The 8,557-nt window shown below is 47.0% G+C and overlaps 1 protein-coding gene across 3 annotated transcripts in view; it reads left to right on the plus strand.

Moving 5' to 3' along the window:
• LOC139988846 (LIM domain only protein 3) overlaps positions 1-8,557 on the plus strand; it is a 70,026-nt gene that overhangs the window by 20,160 nt on the left and 41,309 nt on the right. Inside the window, exons 1-2 of one of the 3 annotated variants that reach the window (XM_072006625.1) lie at positions 3,323-3,944; positions 4,073-4,206. The exons of the other annotated variants lie outside the window; for them this stretch is intronic. The gene's annotated coding sequence lies outside the window, so the exon portion shown is untranslated. Of the gene's footprint in view, positions 1-3,322; positions 3,945-4,072; positions 4,207-8,557 lie in introns of those variants that run through there. 3 annotated transcript variants of the gene reach the window in all.

Here is an 8,557-nt window from a genome sequence, read left to right on the forward strand (position 1 = left end):
CAGTGCAAGCAGCCCCGTGCTCGCCGCTGTGCGGGGAAGCCGGCCAATTACATTACTTAGACTAATGTTATTGATGTCGTGGCGCGGAGAGGATTGTTTTTACCGCGCGGTGGCCCGTACTGTCTCGTCGTTTCGACATTTCCGTATGCTAGTGTGTCTACTACCGTAGAAATCCTCTTCCTGTTCCACGCCTCGCACGAGCCAGTTGCTCGCGTAATAATCGATTTCCGTGCATCGTTTGACGTTGCCTCGATCGATTCTTGTTTTCGTCGAGAAAAAACCGATCTGCCGATACGTGATTTAATCACGCGCTCCTTCGATTACCTCCCCGCCATTCTCGGATAAAATACGATTACGCAAGGAGATCACAGGGTGGCGTGGCGCGCGATTGTTTAGAGGTTTCGAACGATTTTCGTGTTTCGAACGGGAGGCACGATCGTATCCCATCGGATAGATTGGCTAGTAACGGCAAGGAGTGGATTTTTCGTCGTCCCGCCGGAGGAAGGGATTCTGAATGAGAAGTAGGAGCTGAATCCGAAGCAGAAATAGGGGGCGGAAGGGGATAGCGAGGAGGACAGCGACATGCGTGTTTCCTTTTCCTTTCCTCGGAATCTAATTTCGTCGAATGTCATCCTCGAGACTCGAGAGAGTGCAGCGATCTGCATTCGAGGTTGAATCGTCCGATAGCAATTTCCAAGTGAGGGGGAGAGAAGCTGTCGCACGCGGCTGAAAGAGAGAAACACACCGACCGAGTGGGGAACGGAGGGGTTGGAGGGGTACGGAAGAGTCGGTTGCGGGGAGGGGTTGAATCCTGCGGGAGGATACGCTGTCCGTTCCCGGGGAAGTCTCGTCGAAGTATCGAGACCTGTATCATGGCGGCTATAATACATTTTTTATCTGATCGAGGGGATCTTCTTTATGGAGGGTGCTCCGTGCACGCTTCTCCGTCGCTCTCTGTATCGGCGCATATGTACACGCGCGCCACCATTTACCCTGTGCCGCTTTTCGAATAGCTCGGTCGCTTGGTATCCTGTGTTCGTGTTTCTACTTTTTCGCGCAGACACCGTCGCTCCCCCGGAAACGGCTACATACGGAAACGCAGCCAGGTTCGTGCACTTCTACCGTAGCGTATATTTGGTACTTTCTTGCGTGACAATTAACGCGCGGTGATTTTCTCGCGGAGGAATTCGCTCGACGAAGTCACTCGATAAAGTCGCCATCGTTGATCTTAACTCCGATTAAGCCGACTAACGTGACTAATTTGTGGATTCCTAGGAATTTCAGACCGTGCACCCCTCCCGCCTCTCCCCCTCCCCCTTCCCGATCATTCCTTGGAAATCGTTAAAATTTACGACAGCGATCTGTTCGTGAAATAAAACAACGGCAATAGAGATCGAAATCGAAAGAGGCGCAAGAAAGGGTGGTCCCTGAGTGTCTGGGTTGAAGGCTGGATGTTGAGACAGAGGTATAGGCAAAGGCAAAGGTAGAAGAGGGAGCAAAGGAGCAGGGAAGCAGGGACTGAAGCAGAGCCAAAGACGGATGGTGGCGGCGGCGATGGTGGGGTGGCAAGGAGAGCTCCCTATCATGTGGGGAAGAGGGAGGGCGGTATAGGGGATTGAAAAGCAATTTCCCCGCGAGGGACGCGCGGTGTGTGGTCCGAGCTTTATATTAATGATCCAGATATATTATCGGACGTGACCGAAATTGCTGTCAAAAAACTCGGATATTGGATCGAGAGGAGATTGCGAGAAGGTCGCTCTTCTCCGGTTGCGCGCTTCTACTTACACACACACACACTTATGTATATATACATACACACACATATATAAATATATATACATATATATATATATTTGTATATATGTGTACATGTATGCCGATCGGTCACTGCTGAAAGTCGTTCTAAAAGGGGCACTCGTTTCGAGGATATTTTGGTTTTCCGATTCGGTGTTTGTCTACCGATCGAGCGAAACGAGGGCACGCATTTCGCGCGAAGCGACGAGTCCATTGAAATACTCGAACGAACACCTAACGTTTCCTATGACCTTCGTCGTAAACTATCGGCGACGACTTGCAACGTTTCTATATCGCATTTCATGCACGATTCTCGTTCGCGTTTCCCCGTTGCAGCCATGTCTATTATTCTCGCCCATCACGAAGATAATGCGTCCTGTCGTTCGCCGGAGGTTGGACAGATCAATTTTGTCCGCGGATTTCCCCGTTTCGAATCCGTGTCGCCTAAAGCGTTTCGCGTTCATTCCAGTCCCCTTCCGATAACACGCGAAACACGCTTGTTCATTTTCTGCCGGCCGGTTCAAGGAGACGATATCGAGCTACGACGAGAGAAGGAGGAGACGGGTTTTGCAGAAATTGGAACGCGTAGATTGTCGCTGGTCTCGCGCAAAGTGGACCACGCGATCGTGAATTAGACTATCTTGCAAGCGGAATATTTATAAGACGACGAGACGATGGCGATCACATCACCGACGTGCAGTCACCGGTTTTCAGGAGGTAGAAACACGTCTGTGCGAGTGTGTATGCGGGTGCGTTAAATAGTGGATCCTGTCGCGTTACGTACATACGCCAAACATGTTTTATGCAGACGCGAGATAAGCGATTAAACTGCAACCCAGCCGTACCGGTTTCGAAATGATAAGCCCGGCTAATGAACGCACTTTTTGCCCGCTGAAATCCCTCCGGCGTGGCGTGCCTATGTTCGGTATCGAGCATCGCGTTGACGGCTCGTCTAACACGTGTTCACATTCGATCGATCTGGTCGAAGCAAAATTTGTCTCGTTACTCGCAATTGCGTTCCATCGATGATTTACTCCATCATTTTCTAGAAGGCCCCCTTCAAGGGGGAAGATCCCTCTTGCTCTTTCTTCATCTCTCCCTCTATCTTTCTCTCTAGACTCGTATCTCGATCTCGATCGATTGAAAAAAAGAAAGAGAGAGCAGAGATTGGCTATTTAAATGCGATCGCATCAGCGCGGACGCGCGTCTAATACGTCGATGGAAATCGACGCTGCTTTTTCTGTTAAGATGCCGCTAGCACGAGGTCACGTTCCGACTCGAAAGACCAATTTCCGCTGACTTCTATTTACATAGTTAGGTATACGGGTTGGATAATACGGCCCTGTCGAGTTGGTCGTTCGGTCGAGGGATAGCGAGAGGGGCTAGCTGTCCACTGGTAGAAGGATAGCTTGGCAGGAAGCGGGTCGAGGAGGGTATTACCGTAATACCCACAGTGTTTCCAGAACGGTGGGTAGGCGTAACTAAATTTCCATATCTCGGCGATTGTAATGCGCATTTAGCGGTGAACGACGACGACGACGACGACGACGATAGATCGAATTAGCGTTTCACCCCGGTTCCTTCTACCCATGTTTACGCTTATACTTTCTAATTTCGTGAAGCGACTTCCTTTCCCTTCCAACGAGCTTCTCGCATCGTGGAAGGAGCTTCTCGACTAGTATACCCGGCGACAAGGTTTTATCGGCGTCGGAAGCACGACGAACCTCCGTGATTTCGTATCCTTCCGCCTTTGATCGATCAACGGACCACATCGGGCCGAAAGGTCAAGCTCACAACGAGAGAATTGCGCCTCGGCTATAAATCCACGCGGCTGTTCGAACCTGTATTTACATGCGCGAGTAGCGACGTTTGATTGGCCGTGACGTCGTCGCTTGAAAGTGGCTTGCCAGCCCCTTGATTGGATTCTATCCTGGACACAATGAACTGTACATCGTACGATCCAACGTAATCGAACCAGGACGTCGGCACTGTGAGAGGTTGCCAAGGGGAAGAACGAGAAAGGGATACCAGCGGGATTATTACGGAGCATTGTACAAAACCGTGCGAAGATTCGCCTAACTCTTGATTGATTCTCCGTCTCTCTTACTCGCGCGTCAGCTCGCAACAGCGTCTCGATTAATTTGCGGCAAGTACGAGAACGTTTTGTATATTTATTCGTACACTATTGATGTTTCGTTGTTTGTACGACCGCGTGTTTGTTAATAATTGTTTTGTCGATTATTCGCGGGCAGAACGCTTTTCAATATTTATCTTTCAGTGGCACCACGGTGTACACTGATGAAACGGAGTAAAGTAAAAAATAACGTCAGCCGAGGATTCGAACTAGGCTGATAGACTACATAGAAGCGAGGAAAATCAAAGGAACGATCGTATATTGGTCACGTTCCGAGGGTGCGCTTGCACATAGTAGTTTGATACTGATTGACGCTTGTTCGCGTGCGGAGGGATTAGCGATCCGACTCGTGCCGGGCAACCGCGTCTGCGCGCTGATTTCCTGCCTCACCGCCGCCAACTCGATTCGCTCATCGAGTATACTCCGTGAAATTCGCCATGACTCGAAGATTTCTGCTCTTTGGTCCCGTTCCACTAAAATATTCCCTCCTCTGACTCAACCATGTAAAAACTCCACGGTCGAGAAGCTTTTTCTGAATCGAAACCACGGTCAATGGGACACAGTCATGGGAACAATCGTATCGTTTAATCGCGTGGCAATTTCAATCTCGACTTCAATCTCTTTTTCCAATTAATCCGTGTCTGGCGTGACGAGCGGACAGACGGTGTTCGATCGTGTCGGTTTTACGCGAAAAAAAGAGGTTCAAATTTGGCCGAGGAAGTCGATCTCCTTCCAGTGACACACCACTGCGGAGATATATCTATATATATCTATATCTATATATATATAGTTCTCGTTTAGGTCTCGTGGGAATCAGGCACGAACTGAGTATCGTGTCGAGACGAGGATGCGAGCCATAGTCACGTCGAGGAATCAACGCGTGCTCATAGTCGCGTAATGCAGGGGAGAGGGGTGGAGATACAGCGAAGGGTAGTAAACGTGGAATTCGAAGGGTGTAGCGGTTTGGAAAATGTCGCAGAGTCGCTTAAGAAATACGTAAAGCGAGAGACAAACAGCGTTTAATGTGGGGTAAGAAAATAGGAAGAAAAGGAAGAGGAAGACGATCGTAAGGGTCGGTAGCAGCGTGAACGAGGAACTATGGCGATTCGAGGAGCGGGGGCGCAGAAGGGATTTGTGGAACTCGAAGGGGCTCAGGGATCAGTAGGTTGGTTCGAGGGCTTGGTAGGAAGGGGTGACTGTACTTAGTTAGCGGACAATGCGGCCCCTAATGAACAGCCAGGGGCGGCCGGCAGAGCAGCCACTGGAGCACGCCATCTAGTCTGAGACAGACAGATTACGTTGCGTAGCGTTATACCGCGTTATCCTCCCCTGGCTGTTGCATTCGAGGTTCGCATTGCGTGGCAATTTCGATTACGGCCGACCGTTTCGTCGTTTACGACTCGAGTAAACCGTATCGACGTTCCTAAGTATCGTTCGGCCTCCTAAAGCGTGAAAACGTTCGCCGGGTACTCCGTCTGGCGATGCATGGACGCATCTTGAAAAGGACTAGCCGAGAGTACGTGTGCATCTACTTACGCGAATACGCGGAACGATTATCATACAGATCGCATTAAGTCGAGTCAGGTTTTGATCGTCGACTGTTAATGAAGAGGAGAATAGACCGTCCTGATTTTTAACTCTTCGGATTTCAGCGGGTTTGCAGCGTCTTTTAAAGGTCGATAGGGTGGAAGGGAAGCGCGAAGCTGTCCCGTAGTCGCGTAACACGGTTAACGCGATGAAAATAGATTTCGGGCGGCTTGTAAATTAATCGTAACTTGCTCGTGGGTAAGTTTTGCTAACATCGTTGAAAGTTGAGGTTAACGAGAGGCGTGTTGCCGCGCGGGACGAGTAACCAGGAAATTCGCGTGGAATACAGCGCGCGGATTTAAACATCTTCGCGGAATCGTAGTCGGTCTATAAAAAGAGAAAAAAAAGAGCGCGAAAAGTACAGTTAAAAAGAAACGAAAAATTCGCTGAACGAGGGAAATAAAAAAGGCGAGCATAGCGAAGCATCTCGGTGACTTTACGACGCCGATGTAACGGTGTGTAACGATGCACTAAACGCGCGTGCATTTAAAACTTTAACATTGCAAAAACCGGTGTAAAACGTCGACATCTCGCCGACGTCGGTAGATAACGGTTGGAAAGAGCGATGCGCGTCAGCAGTCTCGAGAAAGAGATTAAAGAAGAGAGAAGAAACAGAGGAAAAGAATGTATAATCGAGGTAATACAACGAACGGTGTGGCGTGTCCGCCGCAATGGAAGAAACGAGTCGCGTTACGGCACGATTGAGATCCACTGGCTGCTGCGGCGGTTGTAATTGGATTCAATTGTCCCGCGTTAAATCAGTGACTGCACTCTCCTGCCAGTTCTCCATTCTGCGTCTATCCATCCGCTACTCCTACGACACAGCTCATTGAAACGAGTCGGCTACAGCGCGCTCGGAAAACCGAGTCCTTCACGACGTTCGCGGAAGCTTGAAAAGAGCTTCCGCCGCCAGTTCCGCCGTTGTATAGAAAAACACCGATTATTCGCGTAAATCTTTGTCTCGGCCGCGAGCGGCGGACGTTCCGATTCACGCGTCAGCTTGTTTTTTCAATTAAAAAAATCGTCCGTTTATTTGCTGTTCCTAGCACGCGTTTCAATCGTTCCAGTTGCACTCGTCCGACTCGTTAACAGCGTACAATGAGACAGGACCGGCCTTTGTAAAAAGTTCTTTTTTAATCGTTGATTCGTGCGAAATGTTGTTCTTATATCTCGGATTCAAAATCAAAATGATGGAAATTAAATATTTGAAATTTCAGGCATCCAACATGTTCCTTCAATTATATTTCTCGACATGTTCGGTTTAAGATCGAAGAACACGGAACGCTTTGAAATATTCGATGAAGCATTAAAAGTTGTCCTATCGCAGGTCGATCGATGCCATTTGTAATTACATTCCTCGGTGAATCGTCGAACGGAGAAGTAGCAGGGGGTGGATTGCGCGCGAAGCTTTTTGATTTTTCATTGCGTCGAACGGAACGGCCACTTATCGATTGGTCTTTGCTCCCATACTCGCGTATCGATAACAAGCTAAGCGGTAATTTTGCTAATGGCATTGCCGCGTCCTTTATATTCTACCCCATTTGCGTCTTCCGTCCTTCTCGTCACTCTTCCTTCTGGTCACTGCACTTCCGGAAACATGTTTCGCGTTACGTGCGTGGCTTTCGTATACATATCTTGCGCGTATTAAGGTGGCTCCCCGCTGGTCGAATATCTTCATTTTCTTCGCGAACACTATTCCTTTTAGTAAAGTAGCATTTAGTAAATTTTTATGGCCGTTTCTCGCTACTCTCAGCAAACGCTGGTTCTAAAGGATCTCGACCCCTAACGAACACAGTGGAGTTCGAGGACTTTAGATTTCCGAGCGCCCTACGTATTCCAAGGATAAGAGATGGAACAGGTAGAGTCGATCGTTTCTTGTTTCTTAAATTAATACGCAAGTTGTACAAATATAGTCATGTTTGGTATCGCTTTTACCGCACGAATCTTAATAATTTAATTAAAGCTGTCTATATAGCGATATAATAAAAGATATGAAAAAATGATATTTTTCTTATTACGATAATTCAGTATCAGTTGAATCACGTTAAAAGATGACCGTTCGGATTTCTGGTTTATGATGCGCTATTAAGGGCTGGAGAACGAGGCATGAAAATATGGAAACTCTAACTAAACGAGCTCCATTATGTATTCTATCTTTGAAGGAATCAGTTTTTATTACTTTAGAAATAAATGTCTTACTTTTTTAAATATATACATAAAATGTCTCTTTAAATACATATATTAAATTTCATGATTTCAACATATACATACAATACTTGTTTAATACATATGGTAATACATACATTGTCCCCGATAACAATGGACAGTCCTTTATCCCCTGACGTATTGCAGAAACGAAAAATTTGTCTTGCACTGTATAACAGTTTTCATCATACCATTGCATGGTTACAAGGAAGGCACATTTTCGACGAATACTAACCTTTTTTTCTTTTTTACATCCATTTTTTCCCGAGGTACGAAGGTAAAGTTCGATTTTTTTAATTATGATTATATATTTTTCTTCGCATGATTCGACAACACTTCCCAAGGTGACTGTTTTTTCGTCCAGATCGCGTCGAAGCGCGTCAACGGGAGTCGTAAATTCCCGTTACGATTATAACAATCGACACCACGAACAGGTCGATCCCCTTATTTCTTGTAGGATAATAGGGGTGTTTGTTGTGTAATAAAACTATGATCAACAGTTTTATAAGATTTATATTTTCAACAATTTATTACGCTTATTATTGCGCCGTGTCGGAAGATACATTTGATAATTGTATACTTGCTAGTTGCTTCGTATAAGCAAAAAGTAGATTAAGTTAATGTCGCGTAGACCGTAGTGAGGCTTAAGTGTGTAGCAATAGTAGACGACTGCGCTGAGATGGAAAAAACAGTAGATGACTGCTCTAAGGATAAGACCATTGACTTGACTACACGAAGATTGGAAGAACAGTAGAAGACCTGTCTCGTACTATTAAGGAGGAAAGCTCGGTGTGGGTGTGCCTTTTTGAACTAAGAACGCGGATTCGTTGTTCACAC

The sequence above is a fragment of the Bombus fervidus genome, chromosome 7 (assembly GCF_041682495.2).
Source record: "Bombus fervidus isolate BK054 chromosome 7, iyBomFerv1, whole genome shotgun sequence".
Classification (NCBI taxonomy): domain Eukaryota; kingdom Metazoa; phylum Arthropoda; class Insecta; order Hymenoptera; family Apidae; genus Bombus; species Bombus fervidus.